This window comes from Scyliorhinus canicula, chromosome 7, assembly GCF_902713615.1.
Source record: "Scyliorhinus canicula chromosome 7, sScyCan1.1, whole genome shotgun sequence".
Lineage (NCBI taxonomy): Eukaryota > Metazoa > Chordata > Chondrichthyes > Carcharhiniformes > Scyliorhinidae > Scyliorhinus > Scyliorhinus canicula.
In genome coordinates, this window is record NC_052152.1 from 162318069 (window position 1) to 162345071 (window position 27003).

The 27003-nt window shown below is 46.9% G+C and overlaps 1 long non-coding RNA gene across 2 annotated transcripts; it reads left to right on the forward strand.

Annotated features, from left to right (window-relative positions):
- On the forward strand, nucleotides 1-27003 carry LOC119969493. Of its 2 annotated transcripts, none has more exons than XR_005461382.1 (3): nucleotides 1-76; nucleotides 24675-24911; nucleotides 25083-27003. It is a non-coding gene; the product is annotated as an uncharacterized LOC119969493 (long non-coding RNA). The 2 variants fall into 2 exon arrangements; XR_005461383.1 differs by having other exon boundaries at nucleotides 24675-24810.

Genomic DNA, 27003 nt, shown 5'->3' on the forward strand with positions numbered 1-27003 from the left:
TAGCCACAGCAGTATAGAACCTGAGTGTTGTGTCACTGAATTACTGCTGGTACAGGCTGCGAGTGACATTCCTGATGTGAGTATCAGTGCAGAGTCGGCCGATCCCTAACAAAAATAATTTAGCACTCGTTATTGTAAATTGGATTTTGCTTCAGACCAGAAAAAGAACCACAAATAGTTTAGATGATAGAAATTGACATATCACGAGGATAGGTTTGAAGTCTCAGAGCAAGAAAGATTCCATACAACTTGTTCACAAAATAATGATTATTCAACATAGTTTGCACTTGGGGATTCCAGTCAAAGTTATTGTGCTTCTCAAACGTTAGTTCCACGCTTTCAAATTCAGATGCATGAAAATAAATCTAAGCGTAAATATTACTAAAGGGACCATCAGAAATAAGCGGTGTTTAATGTTTCATCAATGAAATAAATGTAAGGTCTAGAAACTTGTTTTAATCACATTTGGAATCTTCTGCACTCTGCTGTGCAGATCCACTGTGATTTAAGCTGCAACTTTTCAAACATGGCATTTAATCTCTGGATATAAATCACTGAGGTCTACTGTTCCTGAAATGAAAAGCAGCCATCTTTGAATTAAAGATGAAATGTATTGTGGAGTTGTAAGCCATCCATCATTAAAAAATATTGATAAATTGTTCATGGTGAGCTGTGCTGAAGACTTGTGGAAAAGAGGAAATTGCAGCTGCATCAGCATTTTACATTTAAAATATACGCTGAATTCCAGGTGACATTTTAAAGTGCAATGGTTAACTCAAGTGAGATTTTAAAAATGCTATGCGCCTCTTCTTTTGCTTTCGATAACAATTATGTGAAGGGATCCAGAAATAATGTTCAACACTTGAAAGTCTCGTATTACTTAATTGCACTCATTTGAAATGATAGTTCTTCGTTTGACAATCCGTACCAGTTGCAACACAGCGAATGCTGCATGAAATGGTTGCATGGTATTTTTCAGGCCATTCTGCTAAGAGGCAAAAAATAAATTGGCGAGTGCTACAGTTTTGGGTTGTTTGGGACCTTTTCCTTGCTGAACAGGTTTTCTATCGAATCTGTGGTTGCAATGCATTCCTTGTGATATGTAATTTTGCTTTCTGTTGTTGCAGTTTGTGAAGTTTGATATTCGTAATTATCCAATTAATTTTTGATGTAGGAATGCAGGTCATTCTAAAAAGAAACATAGAATGGAATAGCACTGTGCAACCATTGTGGCACAGTGGTTAGCACTGCTGCTTCACAGAGCCAGGGACCCGGGTTCAATTCTGACCTTGGGTGACTGTGCGGAGTCTGCACTTTCTCCCCGTGTCTGCGTGGGTTTCCTCCGGGTGCTCCGGTTTCCTCCCACAGTCCAAGAGCTGTGCAGGTTAGGTGGATTGGCCATGATAATTTGCCCCTCAGAGTCCGAAAGGTTAGGTGGGGTTATGGGGATAGGGTGGGGAATTGAGCCTGGGTCGGGTGCTCTTTAAGAGGGTCAGTGCTGAGTCGATGGGCCAAATAGCCTCCTTCTGCAATATAAGAATTCTATGAATGTCATAGCTGCTTTCACACACTTTGTTTAGCTCATATTAACAACTATAACAAAACAACATTGTTATCTTTGTTATTTCACAATGATGACATTCATGCAAAAAATTCCTATTTCAAAGGCAAAAAACAATTTATAGCCTCAGAACATTGACATATCATAGAACCTGACATTAAAAACTGTTCATTTGTCCCCAGGATGTAAGTGACATTGAAAGACCACATTTAGTGTGAAGCCCCAGTTGCAGTTGCCTAAGAAAATATTTTTTTTTATAACTGCATGACCTTTGATAGGGCATTAAGAGTTCACCATGTGGGACCAGAGCCATAAATATGTCAGGCAGGTTAGACATTATGAGTTCCATTCCTAACCATTGGCAGCTTGCATTCTAACTTTTTTCCCCGCAGCCACACTAAGAATTACAAGATTATTAAATTTCAATTTTAGAATTTGCTTCCACAGGATTTTACGTGCAACCCTCTGAGTTGCTCCCAATGTTCCCTCCAAAATAATATTGCCGTGTTTAGCTAGATGTTTCAATGCATGGTACCTTTGAATGTTTTTGCGTGGCAATGCATGCACAGTATTTATCAAGAGAAAGGCGTATGCAGTACCTTTTAAGTTGCTGTGCAACTGAATGAAAATGAAAATTGCTTATTGTCACGAATGGGCTTCAATGAAGTTACTGTGAAAAGCCCCTAGTCGCCACATTCCGGCGCCTGTCCGGGGAGGCTGGTACGGGAATCAAACCGTGCTGCTGGCCTGCTTGGTCTGCTTTAAAAGCCAGTGATTTAGCCGAGTGAGCTAAACCAGCCCCTGCACAGGCAGTGTAATATCCCACATGGACTTAAGGGATGTGAATGATTATCTTCCCCATCGTTCTCGTGGAGTATGAGCTCCCCCCGCTGAGGGGCGGGGAAGTCCATTTAGTAATGTATAAAAGGTCGGCCAGTAATGCATTGACCAGGAAGAGACCCAGTTAGGGTCTACAGGGAAGTGCATGTACCGTTATTGTAAATAAATCAAAGTTCTTTAATTTTTTGGTGTGGACTCCCTATGGCCTAATTAAACTGGCGACGAGGACTAAACTGGTTTGCTGTCAATGCTGCGACCTGCTCGGCTGAGCCATGGTTGGAACCCAGGTTGGAACAATTATTTGGCCATGGCACCGGTATTGAAGACTGGAACCAGTGCGCAGAAAATAAGCATTACTTCTTCCGGGCCAACAACATCACGGCGAATGAGCGCCAGACAGTCATACTGTTGAAGGCCAGCGGCGCACGCACATTTGGAGTGATCAAGAGCATTATGTACCCGGTGGCACCAGATAAGCACTCATTCTACCAACTTGTGGCACTTGTAGCACACTTTAAGCCAACCCCATCAGGGATCATTCAAGGTATCATTTGAATACTGGTCAAAGCGTAACCGCAGGCAGCAGGAAGGCCAGCGCTCCAGGTGCTCCAGGCATCCCGGCCGATGTAGGCATCAGCCCCAGAAGAGGCAGAGAATGAAGCTGAGATGCAGTTAAACTGTTTGGCAGCACTCCATGTCACCCTTGTTCATGTTCAGATACAGGTGAATGGCCATGTGATCCAGATGAAATTTGATACAGGAGCTGCCATTTCTGTAATGGAACAGATCACCTTTGATCTTATTGCAGGGTTTGCACTCTTTGACTTTGGCTAACACGGCGGCCCGTTTAGTCACTTATCGTGGTCAACAGCTCAATATTGTGGGGAAGATGCTTACTCCGGTGTTTTCTGGGCACCAAACAGTTCGCCTTCCCCTCATTGTCATGCAAGGAAACTGGATTGGTAACTTCCTCCAAGCGGGATGTGGTGGTTATGTGCGGTATTGAGCAAGTTCCCCAAGGTTTTCCACCCTGGCTTGGGTACAATTAAAGGGGCTATGTCCAAGATCCAGGTATAATCGAAAGCCCAACCCCGTAATCTTCGTGCCCATCCTGTTCCCTACGCTTTAGTGGAGAAATTCAAAACTGAACTTTGTCACTTGTGCAGTTTGGGCATTATTAGACCTGTGTGCTTTGCCGATTGGGCACTGCTGGTAACCCTCATCAAGAAGCAGAATAAGATCGGCAACCTCTGTGAAGAATATAAATTGATGCTGAACATGTCTTTGTTCAGTAATCTTCATACTTTTTTCTAAATAAATTTAGAGTACCCAGTTATTTTTTTTTCCAATTAAGGGGCAATTTAGCCTGGCCAATTCACTTAGCCTGCACATCTTTGGGTTGTGGTGGTGAAGCCCACGCAGACACAGGGAGACTGTGTAAACTCCACACGGACAGTGACCCAGGGCTAGGATTCGAACCCGGGTCCTCAGTGCCGTAGGCAGCAATGCTAACCACTATGTCATGTGCCACCCTAAACCTTTAACCTTTGCCCCACATCAAGGATCTTTATGCTACATTGGCCAATGACTGCGCATTTATGAAATTGGGCGTGAGCAGCGCTTAGCCGGAGTTAGTAAGTCCTCAGTACGTCACGATCAAAACGCACAAGGGTCTCTATGAGTACACATGGGTGCCGGTCGGAGTATCCTCGACATGCACAGTCTTCCAAGGCATCATGGAAAACATCCTGCGCGGATTGCGGCACATTGCGGTTTAATGGGCGGCACAATAGCACAGTGGTTAGCACCGTTGCTTCATAGCGCCAGGGATCCGTGTTCGATTCCCGGCTTGGGTCACTATCTGTGCGGTGTCTGCACGTTCTCGCCGTGTCTGCGTGGGTTTCCTCCGGATGCTCCGGTTTCCTCCCCCAAGTCCCAAAACACATGCTTGTTCGGCGAATTGGACGTTCTGTATTCTCGCTCAGTGTACCCGAACAGGAGCCGGAGTGTGGCGACTAGGGGCTTTTCACAGTAACTTCATTGCAGTTTTAATGTAAGCCTACCTGTGACACTAATAAAGACTATTTATTTGATTATTATTTAACTAGATGACATGCTAGTAACAGGGACCATGGACCAGGGGCATTTTCAGAATCTCGAAGCAGTGTTGAAGTTTTTCCGAGTTTAGGGTCTGTCTGCACCTCTCGAAGTGTGTGTTGTATACAGAGGAAGTCGTCTGTTTAGGCTATTGGGTGAACAAAGACGGCCTGCACCTAGTCGCTGAGAACGTGCAAGCCATCAAATTGGCCCCCGGCCCGTGAGACGCCACAGAGCTTCGCTCTTTTCTTGGATTGGTCAATTATTATGGCAGATTCATTCAGAATCTGGCAACTGTCCTGGCCCACCTTCATTTGCTCCTCTAGAAGCACCAGCCTTGGGTGTGGAGCAAGGCCCAGGAAGAGGCGTTTAAAAAAGAAAAATGGCGGTTGTCCTCTTCTGGGGTGTTGATCCATTTCAAAGCCATTGTTCATCAGATGTGATGCATCGGCATATGGAATTGGGCAGTCCTGTCTCACCAGATGAGCGATCGCCGTGAAGGTCCAACCGCCTTTGTCTCATGGATGCTGGCTGCAACTGAGCGAACGTATGATCAAATAGAAAAGGAAGTTCCAGCGGTCATATTTGGGGTAAAGAGATTTCTTCAATGTATCTATGGCTGCCATTAATTTATCATCACGGATCATAAGCAGGTCCTCTTCACAAGGCGTTCTCTCCAGTTGCTTTTGCAAGGATTTAGTGCAGAGCCTTGTTATTGGCTGCTTACAAATACTCTTTTGTAAGCACCGTCCAGGGATCGAGATTGCGCATGCTGAAACGTTGAGCTGTCTTCCAATGCAGACCAAATCAGCAAACCCCCCTTTGGCGGACAAACTGGTCGCTGTCCTGAATTTTATGGGTTTATTTTATGTTACTGCATCGTGACGGGACGTAAAGAGGTCCCGTCCTTGCCAAGGTGCAGCCTCTGGGATATACGGTGGGCAGCATTGACAGCTACAGGGGAGTTGAAGGTTTTCTCCTCAACGTTCTCGGAGCTGACCACAGAAGAACCACCAGCAGTGGGGCATTAGTTGTTGTTCCAGCAAAGGGCCAGGTAATTGTGTTAAAGGACTTTCAGAATGGGCACCCCAGAGTGTCCAAAATAAAGATGCTGGCGAGAAGTTATGTCTGGTGGCCGGTTTGGTCATGGATATTGAGATGTATAACAGGTCAGCAGTAAGGCACTGATCAAGAATCAGTGGAAAGTATATATACTTTAAAAAAAAATTTAAATGCTTAATTTGTTTTCCAATTAATGGACAATTTAGCGTGGCCAATCCACCTACTCTGAACATCTTTGGGATGTGAGGGTGAGGCGCACCCAGATACGGGGAGAATGTATGTGCAGACTCCACACGGAATGTGACCGGGGTCGGGATCGAACCCGGGTCTTGGGCGCCGTGAGGCAGCAGTGCTAACCACTGCGCCACTGTGCCACTGGAAGTGTATATATTGCAAATGTAATAAAACTAACGTCTTTATTGAATGCAGCCTAGCGGGCACAATGATTTTCTACCTCACTATCACACCCTATAACCTTTAGCAAGGTAACCTAACTTATTTCATGACTTGTGATAGCCAGCACAGAAATTAAAACTACCATCATCAGACAAAAAAAAATGCAGTATAGTAAATTTACATTTGGAATGTCTATTATGTCTAGATGATTTGTTATGTAACCATGGTTGCAGCATTGCTGATCAGCTAGCATTTGGAATTTTTAATGATAAAATTTGAAGTACATGTAAAGAACTGAAGATTGAAGACACACAGCTTGAAACTTTTCGAGGGCACGTCTGTATGGTGCTAAGACTGAAGTACTGAATTCACACAATGGGAACAATTACTGCATTATGGCAGTGTACACAAAGACAAACAATTGATGGCATAAATTCAAGGGAACTCATGGACAGTATTTTATCATTGCTAATCACCAAAGGTTATCAGAGTACAAACAAAAACCTATTTTATCTGGTGGCTGTCAGACACTTAGGTGCTGCAAGATGAATATGTAATTCAAAATTTGCATTCACTTCAACATGCTTGTTTGATGCAGTTGTCAGCATTAAAACGGCACAGTTAGGAGTGAGTGCAGGGTACAAAAAAAAAATCTATTCATATATCTCCGGTTATTTCCACCACCATCACTAAGAATATTTATACTGAGATTGTCATTTTCGATGGAATGTTTTTTCCTAATTCTGACGCTAATGAGGGCAGAATTCCTTTTTGAAATGATGCTCTTTCAGAGACTTCATTTGTGAATAACAAATAATTTATTTACAAGGGGCTACAGCATGTCTGCAGCTAGTTCGGGAATGCTTCTGCCTCAGAGAACTCCACCCGCTGGGTGATTCGCCACTCTGAGCCCCAATTGATCACCCAGCCCGAGGTGACCCTTGCTCTGTGTTGCTTCTCTTAAAGGGACAACCAACACACTTTTTATGGACAATTATTTCACGGAACACAACTTAAATCAGGTTGTAATTTTATTTCATTATCACTGCAGGGCTAGGGTAGCACGGTGGCGCAGTGGTTAGCACTGCTGCCTCACGGCGCCGAGGATCCAGCTTCGACCCGGGCCCCAGGTCACTGTCCCTCTGGAGTTTGCACATTCAACCCGTGTCTGTTTGGTCTCACCCCCCACAGCCCAAAAAGATGTGAAAGGCATGTGAATTGCCGTTGCTAAATTTCCCCTCAATTTCAAAAAAGAATCTAAATTAAAAAAACAAAAGAAAATCACTGCAGGGCTATCATGCGGAGGAGTTTGGAACAATGATAAGATGCACAGCTCGTAATATTTAAATAAAACCTATTTATCATAATTCAGCGCTTTTCCCAGCAATGTTCTCCCATAAATGGCCCAACAATTGAGAAATTGTCTCTCTTTGTTGCTAGATGGAAACAATCCTTTTGTCACATGTGTCACCCTGTATAGGCTAAAGTAACTGTTGCAAATGTATTTACAAATAAATGAGACAAAGAAGCAGGCAAATATTGATCCAAGCAAAAATGAGAGAGCTGTAAAATGCCAACAAACCGTTAATATTTTCTTGACAAAAATATGCCATTTTTGCAGTCCTGAAAATATAACAACTCTTCTGGATGAATTAGTTGAACTTCACTCTTGAAACGCATTCTGCAATCTCAACACAGATATTTTGAGATAAATGGTTGCAATAGAATGCTTTCAATATCCATGAAGCGTTCATGCAAAGTGTAAACAGTCCTTACATCTTGATAGACAACGGGTTAGTGGCCTGTAACAGCTACGTCCCTTGCAGCATTTTCCTCCAGACTACTTTCACACATGACCACAACTAGTAATTAGATACCCATCAAACAGAAGCTGCTAGCATTTACATTTTAAAGATGCAGCCTATCATCAGAAACAGAACATTTATCAGCAATCTGGTTTGTGCAGTCTCCGCGCCACAATTTTGTTACACGGCAAAATGAGCATTTTCATTTTAAACTCTAACTTCTTGAAAATGAAGATTAAAGGTCGGAATCCCTGTTGTCAGTGCATCTTCACCAAAAATGATCCAAGTTTGAAATTGTGAAAATAATTACATAGCACTTATCGCTTTGTGTTTTTGGAACTCAACGTAAACTCATGGGAACATTCGAACTTAAAATAAACCTGCGGATGTTGGAGACACCGCAGATGAGTCCCGTCAGCCCTGCCAATTCACTGCATACTAGAAAGTATCTCCTCTGTATTACCATCAGAACGAAGGGTAATATCAGAATAGTAGGAAAGTTGGGTTGGTTCTTATACTTTCTGGCAAGGTGATGAAGCAAGTGTTAGCTGGCCAGTGGAAAGGAAGCAATGCCTCGGGCAGGAGAGGGATTAGGCGATGGGTGGAATCTGAAGATATTTTTCCGAAGAGTCAGTTCAGGTGAGAAAATCGGTGAGAATGCCGGCAGTGCCGACAACGGAAAACTCAACGAAGATTGAGCCTCTTGAACAATTTTTTTCCCTCCCACATGATTCGCACCGCAATCGTGTCTTATTGCAGGACAAACACAAGCAAAATTGTCATGAAGAGGGGCAGCCTGCTGGAGTAATGCCCGAGCTGAGATGCCCAATGCCCTTTGAGGAGAGACCTCTTGATTCAGGCTTGTCTCTGATTCGCTCACCCAGGAGAGCCTAATCTTTGTAATCAGTGGGGCATTCCTTTTAAACACCTCCTCAGCACCTGCTACAAGCCCAGTCAGGGACGATAGCTGCCAGGAAGACAGCACCACATTACACAGACGGAACACTCCCCAAACTCCTGGATAGGGTAGAGCAGAGAAGTGACATCATCTACCCATGGTCCTGCAGATGTCCATTAACCAAGGTCATTACCCTGCCTGGGAGGCAGTGGCCACAACAGTGAGTGCCAGATTGGTGTGTAAGAGGACGGGCAACAGTGACAGAAGAAGATGAATAACCTTCTTTGTGCAGCTAGGGTAAGTCTGCCTCCACAATGATGTATACCACTGCAGCCATTCACACCCCTTCACACCTCCACAGCGATCTCTCACCCAGCTACCTCACGGATTCACAGCACTTCTCATGGCACCCACCCTCCCACCTCCTCACCCCTCAGAAAACAATCTGCTTCTCATATCCCCGCTCCCACTCATGTTCCATGCATGCCAGACTTCATCACCTTCTGACCTGGCAGGACACCCATCTACACTCTCCCCACGTGTATCATTGGAGGACAAAGTCGAGCACAACCAGCGTGAGCAGGCACAGTCTTGCAGACTCATGCCTCAGCTAATGCCCTCTGAGGAGAGATCCCTTGAGCTGGCAGGTGAGGAGCAGGACTGCACCTGGGCAGAGGGCAAAGTAGGCTCAGACAAAAGTGAGAAAATTCAAGACATGCAGCCATGGTGCAAGCCTGAAATGAATTAGCTTCCCACATCAATTATCCCCTGTGATGCGCTATTGCCACCTCGCTTCCCTTGAGGCCAATCAGTTGAATACGCTGGACTATCGCCCTCTGGACACCACAGGCCCAAGAACTGCCGAGGGAGACATTTCAGAAGCATTGAGGAGGCGCCACAGCTGTCACCTGCACCTTCAACCAGCTCAGTGAGATTAACCACTAGGCAGGCTTCTGGGTCACTGACCGGTGAGCATCTCGCAGCAGAAGATCCAGAGCAGGTGGAGGAAGGAGATCGGCACTAAGACGGTCGCTGGAGCACAGGACTCTGCTTTGCTCCTGGCCGATGATGTGCTCCTGGGTCCGGTCATCCCAGATCCGCTGGAACTGTAAAAGCAGAGTTGCAAGCATCAGGAAGGGATGGCAGCATCCCTCCTCAGACAGCAAGGCGGACAGGAGGTGTCTCATTGCCTTCTGTCAGAGGAGATGGTACCATCACTCCAATGCAAGTGGCCAACACTTCGAGGGTAGCATTTGCAGTGGGGATCGTGGCGCAGCACGTTCACTCCATAGTGGGGAATGTCCACTCTGTGGTTCAGCTCATGACCTCCAAGGCTAAGGGCATGAGCTCCACTGAGTTTTTGACTGGGTCTGCAACAGGTGGTGAAGGAACAAACAAGAGTAAAAAATTACTAGACCTCATCCTCACCAACCTGACTGCTATAGATGCGCCTGTCCATGACAGTATCAGTAGGAATGACAACCGCAAGTCCATGTGGAGACAAAGTTCTGTCTTCACATTGAGGATATTATCCATCGTGTTGTGTGGCACTACCATTGTCCTAAATGGAATAGATTCAGAACAAATCCAGCAAGTCAAGACTGGTCATCCATGTTCTGTGCTGTACTGTTCTATGTTCTATGTTCTATGTTCTATGAGGCACTGTGGGCCTTTAACAGCAGCAGAATTGTACTCAGCCACAATCTGTAAGCTCATGGCCCAGCATATCCCCCATTCTACCATTACCACCAAGCCAGGGGAGCAAAAAGCAACAGGAACAGGCCCTTTGGCCCTCCAAGCCTGCACCGACCATGCTGCCCATCTAACCTAAAACTTTCTACACTTCCAGGGCCCGTATCCCTCTATTCCCATCCTATTCATGTATTTGTCAAGACACCCCTTAAGCGTCACTATTGTGCTTGCTTCCACCACCTCCTCCAGCAGAGAGTTCCAAGCATGTACTACCCTGTGTAAAAAACTTCCCTTGCACATCTCCTCTAAACTTTACCTCTCGCACCTTAAACCTATGTCCTCTAGTAATTGACTCTACCACACTGAGAAAAAGCTTCTGACTATCCATTCTGTCCATGCCCCTCATAATTTTGTAGATTTATATCAGGTCGTCCGTTCAACTTCTATCATTCTAGTGCGAAAATACCAAGTTTATCCAACGTCTCCTCATCGTTAATGCCCTCCATACCAGGCAACATCCTGGTAAACCTCTTCTATACCCTCTCCAGAGCTTCCACATCCTTCTGGTAGTGTGGTGACCAGGATTGAACACAATATTCCAAGTGTGGCCTAACTAAGGTTCTATACAGCTACAGCATGACTTGCCAATGTTTATACTCAATGCCCCGGCTGATGAAGGCAAGCATGTCGCATGCCTTTTTTTTTTTTTATTTAGGTTATCCAATTCATTTTTTCCAATTAAGGGACAATTTAGCGTGGCCAATCCACCTACCCTGCACAGCTTTGGGTTGTGGGGGCGAAACCCACGCAAACACGGGGAGAATGTGCAAACTCCACACGGACAGTGACCCAGAGCTGAGATCGAACCTGGGACCTCGGTGCCGTGTGGCAGCGGCACTAACCACTGTGCCACCGTGCTGCCCTTCGCATGCCTTCTTGACTACCTTCTCCACCTGCGATGCCACTTTCAGTGACCTGTTGACCTTAACACCCGGAGCCATCTTTCAATACTCTTAAGGGTTCTGTCGTTTACTTTATATTTCCCACCAGTATTAGACCTTCCAAAATGCATTACCTGACATTTGTCCAGGTTAAATTCCATCTGCCATCACTCAGCCCAAGTCTCCAACCTATCTATATTCTGCTGTATCCTCTGACAGTCCTCATCGCTTACCGCAATTCCACCAACCTTTGTGTCGTCCGCAAACTTACCAATCAGACCAGTTACATTTTCCTCCAAATTATTTATAAATACTACAACCAGCAAAGGTCTCAGAACTGAGCCCTGTGGAACACCACTAGTAACAATCCTCCATTCAGAAAAGCACCCTTCCACTGCGACCCTCTATCTTCTCTAACCAAGCCAGTTCTGTATCCATCTTGCCAGCTCAGTGATCCCATGTGACTTCACCTTCTGTACCAGTCAGCTACGAGGGACCTTGTCAATGGCTTTATTGAAGTCCATGTCGACAACATTCACTGCCCTACCTTCATCAATCATCTTTGCCACTTCATCGAAAAACTTGATTAAGATAGTGAGACAAGACCTTTCCTTACAAAGCCAGGCTGCCTCACACTAATACATCCACTTGCTTACAAATAAGAATAAATCCTGGACGGGATTCTCTGACCCCGGGGCCAGGTCGGAGAACTCCAGGCCGGGCGCGATTCATGCAACGCCACCCAAATGCCGGTCCACCGATTCTCCGGTCCCCATCGGAGAATCAGCGCCATTAAGACCATAAGACATAGGAGTGGAAGTAAGGCCATTCGGCCCATCGAGTCCACTCCACCATTCAATCATGGTTGATTTCAACTCCATTTACCCGCTCTCTCACCATAGCCCTTAATTCCTCGAGAAATCAAGAATTTATCAATTTCTGTCTTAAAGACACTCAATGTCCCGGCCTCCACCGCCCTCTGTGGCAATGAATTCCACAGACCTACCACTCTCTGGCTGAAGAAATTTCTCCTCATCTCTGTTCTAAAGTGACTCCCTTTTATTCTAAGGCTGTGCCCCCGCGTCCTAGTCTCCCCTGCTAATGGAAACAACTTCCCTACGTCCATCCTATCCAAGCCATTCATTATCTTGTACGTTTCTATTAGATCTCCCCTCAACCTCCTAAACTCCAATGAATATAATCCCACGATCCTCAGACGTTCATCGTATGTTAGGCCTACCATTCCTGGGATCATCCGTGTGAATCTCCGCTGGACCCGCTCCAGTGCCAGTATGTCCTTCCTGAGGTATGGGGCCCAAAATTGCTCACAGTATTCTAAATGGGGCCTAACTAGTGCTTTATAAAGCCTCAGAAGTACATCCCTGCTTTTATATTCCAAGCCTCTTGAGATAAATGACAACATTACATTTGCTTTCTTAATTACGGACTCAACCTGCAAGTTTACCTTTAGAGAATCCTGGACTAGGACTCCCAAGTCCCTTTGCACTTTAGCATTATGAATTTTGTCACCGTTTAGAAAATAGTCCATGCCTCTATTCTTTTTTCCAAAGTGCAAGACCTCGCACTTGCCCACGTTGAATTTCATCAGCCACTTCTTGGACTATTCTCCTAAACTGTCTAAATCTTTCTGCAGCCTCCCCACCTCCTCAATACTACCTGCCCCTCCACCTATCTTTGTATCATCGGCAAACTTGGCCAGAATTCCCCCAGTCCCGTCATCTAGATCGTTAATATATAAAGAGAACAGCTGTGGCCCCAACACTGAACCCTGCGGGACACCACTTGTCACCGGTTGCCATTCCGAAAAAGAACCTTTTATCCCAACTCTCTGCCTTCTGTCTGACAGCCAATCGTCAATCCATGTTAGTACCTTGCCTCGAATACCATGGGCCCTTATTTTACTCAGGAGTCTCCCGTGAGGCACCTTGTCAAAGGCCTTTTGGAAGTCAAGATAGATAACATCCATTGGCTCTCCTTGGTCTAACCTATTTGTTATCTCTTCAAAGAACTCTAACAGGTTTGTCAGGCACGACCTCCCCTTACTAAATCCATGCTGACTTGTCCTAATCCGACCCTGCACTTCCAAGAATTTAGAAATCTCATCCTTAACGATGGATTCTAGAATTTTGCCAACAACCGAGGTTAGGCTAATTGGCCTATAATTTTCCATCTTTTTTCTTGTTCCCTTCTTGAACAGGGGGGTTACAACAGCGATTTTCCAATCCTCTGGGACTTTCCCTGATTCCAGTGACTTTTGAAAGATCATAACTAACGCCTCCACTATTTCTTCAGCTATCTCCTTTAGAACTCTAGGATGTAGCCCATCTGGGCCCGGAGATTTATCAATTTTCAGACCTTTTAGTTTCTCTAGCACCTTCTCCTTTGTGATGGCAACCATATTCAACTCTGCCCCCTGTCTTTCCTGAATTGTTGGGATATTACTCATGTCTTCTACTGTGAAGACTGACGCAAAGTACTTATTAAGTTCCTCAGCTATTTCCTTGTCTCCCATCACTAGATTACCAGCGTCATTTTGGAGCGGCCCAATGTCTACTTTTGCCTCTCGTTTGTTTTTAATGTATTTAAAGAAACTTTTACTGTCATTCCTAATGTTACTGGCTAGCCTACCTTCATATTTGATCCTCTCCTTCCTTATTTCTCTCTTTGTTATCCTCTGTTTGTTTTTGTAGCCTTCCCAATCTTCTGACTTCCCACTACTCTTTGCCACATTATAGGCTCTCTCTTTTGCCTTGATGCATTCCCTGACTTCCTTTGTCAGCCATGGCTGCCTAATCCTCCCTCTGATAACCTTTCTTTTCTTTGGGATGAACCTCTGCACTGTGTCCTCAATTACTCCCAGAAACTCCTGCCATTGCTGTTCTACTGTCTTTCCCACTAGGCTCTGCTTCCAGTCGATTTTCGTCAGTTCCTCCCTCATGCGCCTGTAATTACCTTTATTTAACTGTAAAACCTTTACATCTGATTCTACCTTCTTTCTTTCAAATTGCAGACTGAATTTTACCATATTATGATCACTGCTTCCTAAGTGTTCCCTTACTTTAAGATCTTTTATTAATTCTGGCTCATTACATAACACTAAGTCCAGAATAGCCTGTTCCCTCGTGGGCTCCATCACAAGCTGTTCCAAAAAGCCATCCTGTAAACATTCAATGAATTCCCTTTCTTTGGGTCCACTGGCAACATTATTTACCCAGTCCACCTGCATATTGAAGTCCCCCATGATCACTGTGACCTTGCCTTTCTGACATGCCCTTTCTATTTCGTGGTGCATTTTGTGCCCCTGGTCCTGACCACTGTCAGGAGGCCTGTACATAACTCCCATTATGGTTTTTTTGCCTTTGTGGTTCCTCAACTCTACCCACACAGACTCCACATCGTCTGACCCTATGTCGTTTAGTGCTATCGATTTAATTTCATTTCTAATTAACAAGGCAACCCCGCCCCCTCTACCCACCTCTCTGTCTTTTCGATAGGTTGTAAATCCCTGGATGTTTAACTGCCAGTCCTGAACCCCCTGCAACCACGTCTCTGTGATGCCTACCACATCATACCTGCCAGTCACAATCTGGGCCACAAGCTCATCTACCTTGTTCCGTACACTGCGGGCATTTAAATATAGCACCTTTAATTCCCTATTGACTGTCCCTTTTTGTTTTCTTAGTGTGGTGGACCTTGGTTTACTGAGCCTTTCCATACATGGTGTCATATTTTGTGAGATGGGGACTATCGTAACCTCTCCTGAGCTCTGTCTTTTCGTGATTTTTTGTAATCCTAAGCAGCTACGCTTCCCACTGATTCCTTCACCTCTTGGTTCCCTGACTTTCCCTTCCCCCCCAATCTCTAGTTTAAAGTCCTATTGACCACCCTATTTACTCTTTTCGCCAGAACACTGGTCCCAGCTCGGTTCAGGTGGAGACCATCCCAACGGTATAGGTCCCCCCTGTCCCAAAACTGATGCCAGTGTCCCATGAAAAGGAACCCCTCTTTCCCACACCACTCTTTCAGCCACGTGTTAACTTCCCTTATTCTTGCCTCCCTATGCCAATTTGCACGTGGCTCGGGCAGTAATCCGGAGATTATGACCCTTGAGGACCTGTTTTTTAATTTGAATCCTAACTCTTTATAATCTCTAAACAGGTCCTCTTTCCTAGACTTGCCTATGTTGTTGGTACCGACATGGACCACAACAACTGGATCCTCCCCCTCCCTCTCCAATATCCTTTCAAGCCGGTCAGAGATGTCCCGCACCCTAGCACCGGGCAGGCAACATACCATGCGGGACCCTCTATCCTGCTCACAAAGGATACTATCTATCCCTCTGATAATAGAATCCCCGACAACTACAACTTGCCTATTTACTTCCTCCCCTTGAATGGCCTGCTGAACCATGGTGCCTTGGTCAGCTGACTCATCCTTCCTGCAGCCCTGTTCGCCATCCACACAGGGAGCAAGTGCCTCGTACCTGTTGGACAGGGTCAAGGGCTGAGGCTCCTGGGTTCCTGACTGCTGGTTCCCTTTACCTGCCTGACTTGCAGTCACACCCTGCTGTCCCTGGCCACTGGCAGGATTTAAACTATTTACTCTGACAGGTGTGACTGCCTCCTGAAACAAAGTGTCCAGGTAAGCCTCCCCCTCCCGGATGTGCCTCAGTGTGTGAAGCTCAGACTCCAGCTCATCAACTCTGAGCCGGAGTTCTTCGAGCAGCCAACACTTACTGCAGATGTGGTCGCTGCAGCTCGCAATGGGATCTGCCAGCTCCCACATCAAGCAGCTTAAGCACATCACCTGACCAGCCATCTCTAATTAATTAATTTGTTTAATTTAAGTTTACGAGTTTTAAATTTGGGGCAGATTGGTTATCAACCAATCAGATCACAGCTTCCCTCTGACGTCACTTTTGAAAAAAAAGTGGAAAACAGGAAGTTACCGTTAGGTCTGTATACTCACCCAGAGACTGCTCCTCCTCCTCTGAACGGCTCCCGAAACTAGGCCTCGATCCCCGGGTAATTGGCACCGGCGTGGTCAGCACAACACCAGTCGGAGGCTGCTTTACGCGATTCCCCTGGTGATTCTCTGCACGGGATGGGCGGAGTGGTGGCTAAGATAGCCCTAGTCCCGCCGGCATCGTTCACATGTGGTTTTACCCAGCGGGACCTAGCCGTCCGTCCTGCGGGGTGAAGCCTAGTGGGGGGGGGGAGAGGATCCGGCCCCGGTTGGGAGGCTCTAACGTGTCCTGGCCCGCGATCGGGGCCTACCGATCAGTGGGCAGTCCTCTTCTGATGGGGGCATTTTTTACTCTGCGCCGGCCCCTGTAGCTCTCTGCCATGTTGTGTCGGGGCGGGGGCGGAGAAGGAAGCTACCGCGCATGCGCGAGTTCACGCTGGTCGTAGCACGCATGCAGAGCCCGCTTGATGGGGGTATCGGCAGCTGGAGCTGCGTAAGTCCCTCCAGTGACGTGCTGGCCCCCTGTAGGGCTCAGGATCGCTGCTCCTGGGGACCTGTTGACGCCTGTCTCAAAGAATGCTCTCCAATAGTTTTGCTACCACTGGCGTAAGGCTCACCAGCCTGTAATCTGTCAGGATCAACCCTGGTTTAATGAAGAGTGCAGGGGGGCATACCAGGAGCAGCACCAGCCATACCAAAAAATGAGGCGGCAACACAGGCCTACTTGCATACCAAACAAATTCTTGCCAATGTTTATGAGCAGACTCTGTTATACATGTAACCGTCATCTCATTTACAAGCCTTTTCACTTGCCCCTGAATTGCTCCCCTCGTACCCAGCGTAAATTACTCCCAATGTTTTCCTGTGCGACTACCGGAAAGTGGAGTGAGCAACAAAGAATCATAGTCAAATGGGTCTTTAACAAGATCAATAGCTTTTAAATTGTTTTTTTCAAAATGGTGGGCTGACCTTTAATTTCATTATCCGGTCAGCTTTAATATTATTGGAGGCTGGTGGGATGATGTCATATTGCTGCGTGACATCACCACGTTGTTTAATATGTAAGTGTGGGGACAGCCCACCCTATCTGTGGCCGTAAATCCAGCCAGTTGGACCAAATATCCTGCTTCAGTGCTGCGCATTCTCTGTACTTGTCTGCCACTTCCTGTATGATCCATTTCCTCAAAAACAAATGTCAAAATATTAACATAGCAAACTTGTCTTCAAATCCATGAGTCATGGTGAAAACTCAAATCTTCATGACTCCTGTCGTGTACAATAGTTATCAAAGGCAAAAATCATAATATACTCAGGAATATGTTATCATACTGATGTACCGTCAATTACCACAAGACGAAAATGTTGAAACAATTGAGGCTTTATTGCACAAGATGTTGTGCCTCCTGCAGCTGGAACCAGAATGGGAGCAGCGCAGGGGAGCATACACTTTTATACGCCGCCTGCTGGGAGGAGCCAGCAGGCAGGGATTTACTGTGGTACTTGTAATACAGTGGCAGTACTGTAATACATGCATTATGTTACCAGTGGTGTTTACCACATTCACCCCCTGTTGAAAATAAAGTCCGTGGGGGTGAAGAGATCATTTCAGATTGACTCTGACCCTCCACTGCGATCGCCTCAGTCCTGGTGGTGGTGTGGGTGCCGATGTGGTCACCTGCAACTCCGGAACGTGTTGTCCACTCCTTCATCACCCCTTAGTGGATCCAGTGGGGGGACGGATCCTGCTGGGGTGGGGGCTGTGGTGAGGTTTGCTGGTGGGGGGGTGGGAGGCGCAGGGGTGAATGAGGCAACCGGGAGGGGGAGCGGTTCCAGCTCGGGGGTTGTGGGTGGGGACCCAGCAGGTGCCAGGTCCCGGAGGGATACTGTGTCCTGTCATCCGTCGGGGTGTGCCACGTAGGCGTACTGTGGGTTTGCATGGAGGAGGTGGACTTTTTTAACCAAGGGATCCGATTTATGGCTCAGCACATGCTTCCGGAGGAGGACGGGTCCAGGAACAGTCAGCCATGTTGAGAGCGAGACCCTGAAGGTGGACTTCCTAGGGAAGGCAAACACTCGTTCGTGAGGGGTCTCATTAGTACCAGTGCACAGGAGTGACTGGATGGAGTGGAGCGTGTCAGGGAGGACCTCCTGGCAGCAGGAGACCAGGATATTTCTAGACCGAAGGGCCAGCAGGACGGCCTTCCAGACCATCCCGTTCTCCCTCTCCAACTGCCCGTTTCCCCGGGGGTTGTAGCTGGTTGTCCTGCTCAAGGTGATGCCCTTGCTGAGCAGGAACTGATGCAGCTCATCACTCATGAAGGAGGATCCCTGATCGCTGTGTATGTAGGTGGGGAAACCGAACAGGGTGAAGATGCTATGCAGGGCCTTGATGACCGTGGCAGAAGTCATGTCGGGGCATGAGATGGCGAAGTGGAACCGGGAGTACTCATCAATTACATTGAGCAAGTACTCGGTCGGTGGGGGAGGGGCCCTTTGAAGTCCATGCTGAGGCGTTCAAAGGGGCGGGAGGCCTTCACCAGATACGCTCTATCTGGCCAGTAGAAGTACGGCTTGCACTCTGCGCAGACTTGGCAGTCACTGGTTACGATCCTGACCTCCTCAATGGAGTAGGGCAGGTTGCGGGCCTTGACAAAATGGAAGAACCGGGTGACCCGCGGGTGGCTGAGGTCATTGTGGAGAACCCGGAGTCGGTCCACTTGTGCGCTGGCACATGTACTGTGGCACAAGGCATCTGGGGGCTCATTGAGCTTCCCCGGGTGATACAAGATCTCATAGTTATAGGTGGACAGCACAATCCTCCACCTGAAGATCTTGTCGTTTTTGATCTTGCCCCGCTGTGTATTGTTAAACATGAAGGCAACCGACCGTTGGTCAGTGAGGAGAGTGAATCTCCTGCCGACCAGGTAATGCCGCCAATGTCGCACAGCTTCCACAATGGCTTGGGCCTCCTTTTCAACAGAGGAGTGCTGAATTTCGGAGGCATGGAGGGTGAGGGAAAAGAAAGCCACGGGTCTGCCTGCCTGGTTCAAGGTGGCGGCCAGAGCTACGTTTGATGCATCGCTCTTCACCTGAAAGGGGAGGGTCTCATCAACTGCGTGCATCGTGGCCTTGGCGATGTCCATCTTGATGTGGTTGAAGGCCTAGCGGGCCTCAGCCGTCAGGGGAAAAACTGTGGACTTGATGAGTGGGCGGACCTTGTCCGCATAATTAGGGACCCACTGGGCGTAATATGAGAAAAACCCCAGGCATCGTTTCAGGGCCTTGGGGCAATGGGGGAGAGGGAGTTCCAGGTGGGGTCACATGCGGTCGGGGTTGGGCCCTAGGACTTCATTTTCCACTACATAGCCAAGGATGGCTAAGCGGTTGGTGCGGTACACGCATTTCTCCTTATTGTAGGTGAGGTTAAGGAGTTTGGCGGTATGGAGAAATTTTTGGAGCTTTGCATCGTGGTCCTGCTGATCATGGCCGCAGATGGTGACATTATCTAGGTACGGAAGGTGGCCCGCAGCCCGTACTGGTCAACCACTCGGTCCATCTCTCGCTGGAAGACCGAGACCCCATTGGTGACGCCGAAGGGAACTCTAAGGAAATGATAGAGGCGGCCATCTGCTTCGAACAAAGTGTATTGGTGGTCCTTTGGTGGATGGGGAGCTGGTGGTAGGTGTACTTCAAGTCTACTGGGGAAAAGACTCGATACTGCGCAATCTGATTGACCATGTCAGATATGCGTGGGAGGGGGTACGCGTCGAGCTGCGTGTACCGGTTGATGGTCTGACTGTAGTCAATGATCATCCTCTGCTTCTCCCCAGTCTTCAGTACCACCACTTGAGCTCTCCAGGGTCTGTTGCTGGCCTCAATGATCCCCTCCCGCAGAAGCCGTTGAACCTCCGACCTGATGAAGGTCCTGTCCTGGGCACTGTACCGTCTGCTCCTGGTGGCGACGGGCTTATAGTCCGGGGTGAGGTTTTCAAAAAGTGAAAGTGGATCGATCTTCAGGGTCGTGAGGCCACAGACGGTGAGGCGGGGGGGGGGGGGGGGGGGGGGGGGGGCAGGGGTCCACCGAATTTCAAAGTAAGGCTTTGGGGGTGGCATTGAAAATCAAGACCTCATAACAGTGCCGCACAGAGATGGGGGAGGATGTAGAGCCTGAAGTTGCTGTACTCAACGCCCTGAACGGTGAGGGTCACAACACAGTACCCCCGGATTTGCACGGAATGGGATCTGGGGCCAGGGAGTACCGGGAGGGAGCAGCGCCTTACCGTAGCAGAGTGGGTGAAACACTCTGTGCTCCTGGAGTCAAGGAGGCAAATCGTCTCGTGCCCGTTGATATTTACCGTCATTGTACGGTCGCGAGGTTGCGGGGCCGAGACTGATGAAGGGTGATGGAGGCGAGCTGTAGAAGATGCTGGAAGGTCCTGGGCTGATCAGCGGTGGCGGAGGTATCAGCAGGCAGCGAATGGCCAGACGAGAGCGGGTCCTGAGGCGCAGTCCAAAATGGCACCGAAGATGGCGGTGCCCACGGGGCGCACATGGCAGGCGGCATCAAAGATGGCGGTGCCCACAGGCCGCACGTGGCCTGTGGTGGAGAAGATGGTGGCGCCCGTGGATCGCACGTGGGGGGTATAGCATTGCAGGGCCTGGAAACAGCGGTGGCCGACCAGGCCTGGTAAACGGAAACAAGGTGGCCCTTCTTCCCGCACCCGTTGCAGGTCGCGCTCCGCATCGGGCAGCGCTGCCTGGGATGTTTGCTCTGGCCACAAAAATAACATTTGGGCCTCTGCCGGAGTTGGCTGGCTGCCGAGCGGCGCAGGCTTGCGGTCTACTTGAGTCGCCAGCTGGTGGGGCCCATGATGCCCATGAGGGTGCCGCGCGGTCGGAGGTGTAGGCCTCCAGATTACGGGAGGCCACTTCTAGGGAATTAGCAAGCTGCATAGTCTCTGCAGAATCGTGGATACTGCCTTCCAATAGTCGCTGGCGAACGTACGTAGACTTAATGCCCGTGACATCCTTCCCATGTGTGCGTGGGTTTTCTCCGGGTGCTCCGGTTTCCTCCCACAGTCCAAAGATGTGCAGGTTAGGTGGATTGGCCATGATAAAATTGCCCTTAGTGTTGGTGGGATTACTGGGTTATGCGGATAGGGTGGAGGTGTTGACCTTGGGTAGGGTGCTCTTTCCAAGAGCTGGTGCAGACTCGATGGGCCGAATGGCCTCCTTCTGCACTGTAAATTCTATGATAAGCGTCTCTGATTAGTAGTTCGGTGTGCTGGACTGCCGAAACTGCCTGGCAGTCACAGTTCCTACCGAGAAACTGTAGATCTCTCAATAAATCATCCAGACTCTCCCCCGGGAGTTGCCGTCTCGTAGCCAGGAGGTGCCTGGCATACACTTGATTCACCAACTTAATGTAGTGTCCCTTTGGTAGCATTATCGCTTCTGTGTAGGTGGGCGCATCCTGGATGAGGGGAAAAACTTGAGGGCTTACCTGGGAGTAGAGGACTTGGAGCTTCTGTGGGTCCGAGAGTTCTTCAGTGGCTGCTCTGAAGTAGCCTTCAAAGCAGGTTAGCCAGTGCTCGAAGGTGGACGTGGCGTTGGCAGCGTGAGGGCTCAGCTCTAGGCGATCAGGCTTGATTAAGATGTTCATCTTTTAAAATCTTGTGCAATAAATTGATGTACCGTCAATTACCACAAGACGAGAATGGTGAAACAATTGAGGCTTTATTGCACACGGTGTTGTGCCTCCTGCAGCTGGAACCAGAATGGGAGCAGCGCAGGAGAGCAGATACTTTTATACGTTGCCTGCTGGGAGGAGCCAGCAGGCTGGGATTTACTGTGGTACCTGTAATACAGTGGCAGTACCGTAATACATGCAATGTGTTACCAGTGGTGGTTATCACACATACAACTTAGCCAGTCAAGTCATCAGCTATATGTAAACTCCGCTAAGCCTGATCACCTGATAACATTTGGCCTGAAATTGAGTAGTATTGTTACAGGCTGCCAATTTATAATTAAGTGCAAAATCATGACATTTCACCACAACACTGCCCAACAGAGAAAATGCTGGTAAATGTAAAATGGTGTCTAGGCTTATAAGGGTGGCAACCAATAAGCAGAAGTAAGGGCCACAACAGTAAATATTTGAAATAAATTGGTCCAGGCTTTGCGGTTTAATGATTGTGATGAGTGGGTCTTAAATCTTTGCTGGAGCATAACAGTAACAGTACAAAATGGTTGCAGTTTTTAATACGTTTTCACTCGATATTCCAGCTTTAGTGCCAATAGCCAGAGTGAGTCTGCTATTCTGCCTGGAGACATTGTGGGGATTAGCAGGGGAATTATCTTTGTCCACTGGGACATTTGATTGCGTCTGGATATACATTCAATCATTCATGGGGGTGGAGGTCACCTGTCAAGATTTAAAATCTCAATGGGCCTCATCTCATTCCATTACTAAACACCGCTCAGAAAATCAATAGTGATGTCTTTCAATTTTGCTCCTCCTGTGAATATTTAATGTTCAATATTTTTGTTCATGAAGTATTACTGCTGGATACCGCAACTGCTCCCCCCATCCTTACCCCCCAATCGCTAGAGCAACCAGCTTTATCCTGGCAGGATTTGAAAAAGCACAATTTAAAGCACTTTGGCAAATTTGACTCCAATTCCACCTACATGTCTGCTGATGACACGACCGTAGTGGGTCGGATCTCGAACAACGATGAGTCAAAATACAGAAGGTAGATAGAGAACCTAGCGGCATGGTGTAACGACAATATTCTCTCCCTCGATGTCAGCAAAACTAAGGAGCTGGTCATTGACTTTGTGACGTAATGTGCCGGACACAACCGTGTCTGCATCAATGGTGTCGAGGAGGAGATGGTTGACAGCTTCAAATTCCGAGGTGTGCACATCACCTACAATTTGTCCTGGCCCACCCACATCAAAGCTCCCACCAACAAAACACAACAGCGCCTCTATTTGCTCAGGAAACTAAGGAAGTTTGGCTTGTCCACATTGACTCTTAACAGTTTTTACAGATGCAGATGTACCACAGAAAACATCTTATGTGGCTGAATCACAGCCTGCTATGGCAACTGCTTGGCCCAAGGCCGTAAGGAAATATAGAGAGTCGTGAACACAGCCCAGTCCATCACGCAAAACTGCCTCCCATCCATGGACTCTGTCTACACCACCCGCTGCCCCAGGGTATTCTCTCTTCCAACTTCTTCCATCAGGCAGGAGATACAAGATTCTGAGGACACAGACTAACAGGTTCAGAAAAACCCCGGGCTGCCGGCAAAACGGAGCATCCGCCTGCGAAGAATCCAGTCCAATACTTTTCACTGTACCTTGGTACACGTAACAATAAACCAAATCCAATGGAGGTGCTATTTTCTCCAATGAGGTTTGGTTGAGAGCCGAGACAGTTATTAAAATACTAGAACACCTACTTCCCAGCGAAAACATTGTTTGGATGACAGCTCATGCTCTCTCATTTCTGGTGTTAAATTCCCAATCTTTGCTTAAATATGTTAAGTGGTTTGAAGAGACCACTTTGTAGAATTTTTTGACATTAAAGGACCTAGATGACTGATACTGTGTTAAGTTTTAGTACATATATTTTTTCGAACGTTGGAGTAAGTTATCAATTAATTATTTTTTCTCAAAGCTTTTTATGGCACATGCCAAAACACAGTATACAGTTCATTGGTTCAAGAATGTATTCAGTGGCTCAAATGGGACTGGGTGTTTCATAGCTTGCCATAGTGGGCATGAGAAGACAGAGCGGATGGATGGAAGAACAGAGCTTGTGATAGGTGTCTTTCAGGGCCACAGGGGATTGCGGGGGATTTCAAACCACCTGCCTCTGTATCCGTCAGCCCATTGCTGCCTCTGTACTTCTTCCTAGGTCAGCTGGCTTAACTCCAGCCTGCACTCACCTGCCCCTGGCAAGGAAGACCCAACCTTTGACCCAGTCCTGTATTTTTTTCCTGAGTGGGTGCATTAACTTTATGAGGGTGAATGTTCCTTCCGTTACTATTGTACTGGCTTGCCCTCTTCACAAAGTGTAACATGCAGCTCCAGCTTAACGATGCTACCCTGAAGGATTTGCAAGAAGAAAATTGTGGATGACAATTGATCTCTGCATGCCTCCATCGCCCTAGTAACAGTGAATGCCAGAGATGTATGAGTGTACTCTGTTCTCAGTGTTGCTAAGGGAGACAATATAAGAATGATGCCAATATAAGGCATGAGATCACAAATGGGACTAAAATCCTAATCGGCAGTGTCGTGTCACCAGGGGTTGTATGTTAGAATGACAGCACTTTTCTCTTAAGATTCTCCAGTTTCTTGACGGTGTTTCTCTCTTCCAGGATGGCCACAGGATGTCACCCCACAAGTCAGATGGCACACTGACAGAAAACCCCAATCAGGAATCAATGCAATTAGAATCAGCTGTGGGGGTACCCTTGCTAGACTATATCAGCAGAGCACTGAGAAGCCATCTTGGTAAATGCAAGGAAGCTGCCTTGGAGAGTGGAGAATTCGCTGTGTGCATGTTGCTGTCCTCAGACTCAACCAAAATCCTGATTTGGGTTGAACTTTGGCCTGTATGAGAACCCGTAGTGATAATCTGACTGTCGCTGTTATAAAGTGTGTTATGTTGCGTTTCCCTTGGGAAATGAATTAGCTGGCTAGGTTTAAATTGGGATATACTGTATGTAAAGTTAGGCTCAAAGAAGAGCTCGGTGTTTATTACCTTTCTTTTCTGTTTTGCTTAGTGTCTGAAGACCTTTAAATAAACTTCCAGTTTTTGGTATTGGAACAACAGTGAGAGTGATTGAACTGAGTGAACTCCAGCCCAGCCGTCACCTTCCCCAGCCCTTTGCAACATCACAACGGGAGGAGGAGCAAGGGCCAATCAAAATCAGGTCCCACTCCAATATTTGGACCTGCTGCATTTTCATACCAAAAATCTTTAAGTATCATCTGAAATCAAACTCTGAATGTACTCTTTGTTCTCGTTGATGGGTATTTTTCTTTGTGTTCGCTCTGACAGTTAATTTGCTTCAACTGAGTAATTTCATTCAGAAGTTTGATTCAACAATTTCCTGGATTCTCTAATAACCACTGAATCAATTGATATTTTCTACTCCATGGCTGTTTCACAATGTGGAAGGTACAAATTTAGATGGTTTCGCTCAGACCATTCACAAGTTGTCATGTGTGCGCTTCAGTTTCATTTTATTTGCAATCTACATTTTCATTACTGTCCTTCTGATGTTTTAATAAAGTAACGATTGGCAAATCTATTGATTTGTGTAGTGCACTACAAGATGGACGTTATTGACTTGGGTTAACCAGAAATAGACATTGGACATTTCAACAATGAATGATGCTGCAGCCATGAAACAAGTCTTGAAGCCTAAAGGATTCTTGTAACAATGCGGCTGATTTCCCTGTAGGCCTGATTGTGCATTTTGTAACAGGCTTACCTGATTTTAAAGCTGGATTGTGAAGGATTTTCGAACATGCTTATTAACTCCTAAAAGCAGACTGCACAGAGCTGGAGGATGAATTTGTGCACATTCAATTTTAAATGAAACCAAAGACTCTGAAAAGTAATTTCTTCTGGAACGCTTTAAAGCCAAAGCAGATTTACAATTCTGGGAAATGTATCCAATGTTTAGAAGCAATTTCTGGCAATGCAACTGACTGAGTCAGTGGCTTAGGAAAATACCTCAAAATAGGTTTCGAAAGTTAATTGTTGAATCCTCTCAAAGGGTCACAGAATGATTGCCAGGCATACAGTGTGAAACCAAGCATGGGGAAGTATGTGAGAACATCCATTATTTTCCATCTGCAATCCCGTCTGTGGTGAAATCCACTGTGACACAAATATTTTGAGCTGAGGTTTGGCCATGTGTGATTTATTTGATATTTTAGCTCTTTGCTTGATGTGGCACCCAGTGAATGAGTCTTCATTGACAGTGAGGAATTGGGCAAATAGATACACAGGTGGATGGGCCACATTCCCGATTCATCATCAGAAGAGAGAGCAAATTGTATCTGTGGTCATGCAGTTCATGCAGTAGGCACAAAAGGTTCCAAGATGATTTAAATTGGTCCCTAGATAAAGTTCTACGACTCCTGCAGCTTTGCTTTTTATGCACTGCTTTTTCCATTAAAAATCGGCGCTGAGTAGCTTCCACACTATTCGTTCCAGGACATTGGTTTTTACAGCTGAGACTGGCTATCTTTTGGAAGCTTGTTTTCTCACTGTCGCTTTGGGCTGGTTTCTTCTTCTGCAGTATTGCTTTTCTGATGTCTTGCAAAAAAAAGGAAATCTGCAACAAACTAGGATTCCTTTGACATGAATCTCCAATCATAGTTGTTGTTGCTGCCATCAGCTGCCTATATTCCAACTCCAACCACACTGCTCAGCATTGTCATTCCTTTAGGCCAGCTAATGGCTTTCCTGGGTTTGCAGATGGGAGAAGAGGAATTGTTAAGAGGAAAAAGGTTGCAGGCGCAGTTGTATGTACCGCGTTTGATGCTCAGCTGTATTGGTCCTGGGAACTAGAGGGTAAATGTCAATTTCAGTGCTTCCCCTGAAACATTTTCAGAGTGCATATCAGGAAATTACACACCTCCAGCCCATTATTTTCTGCTTATGAAAGTCATAGTCTGGGTTCACACAGA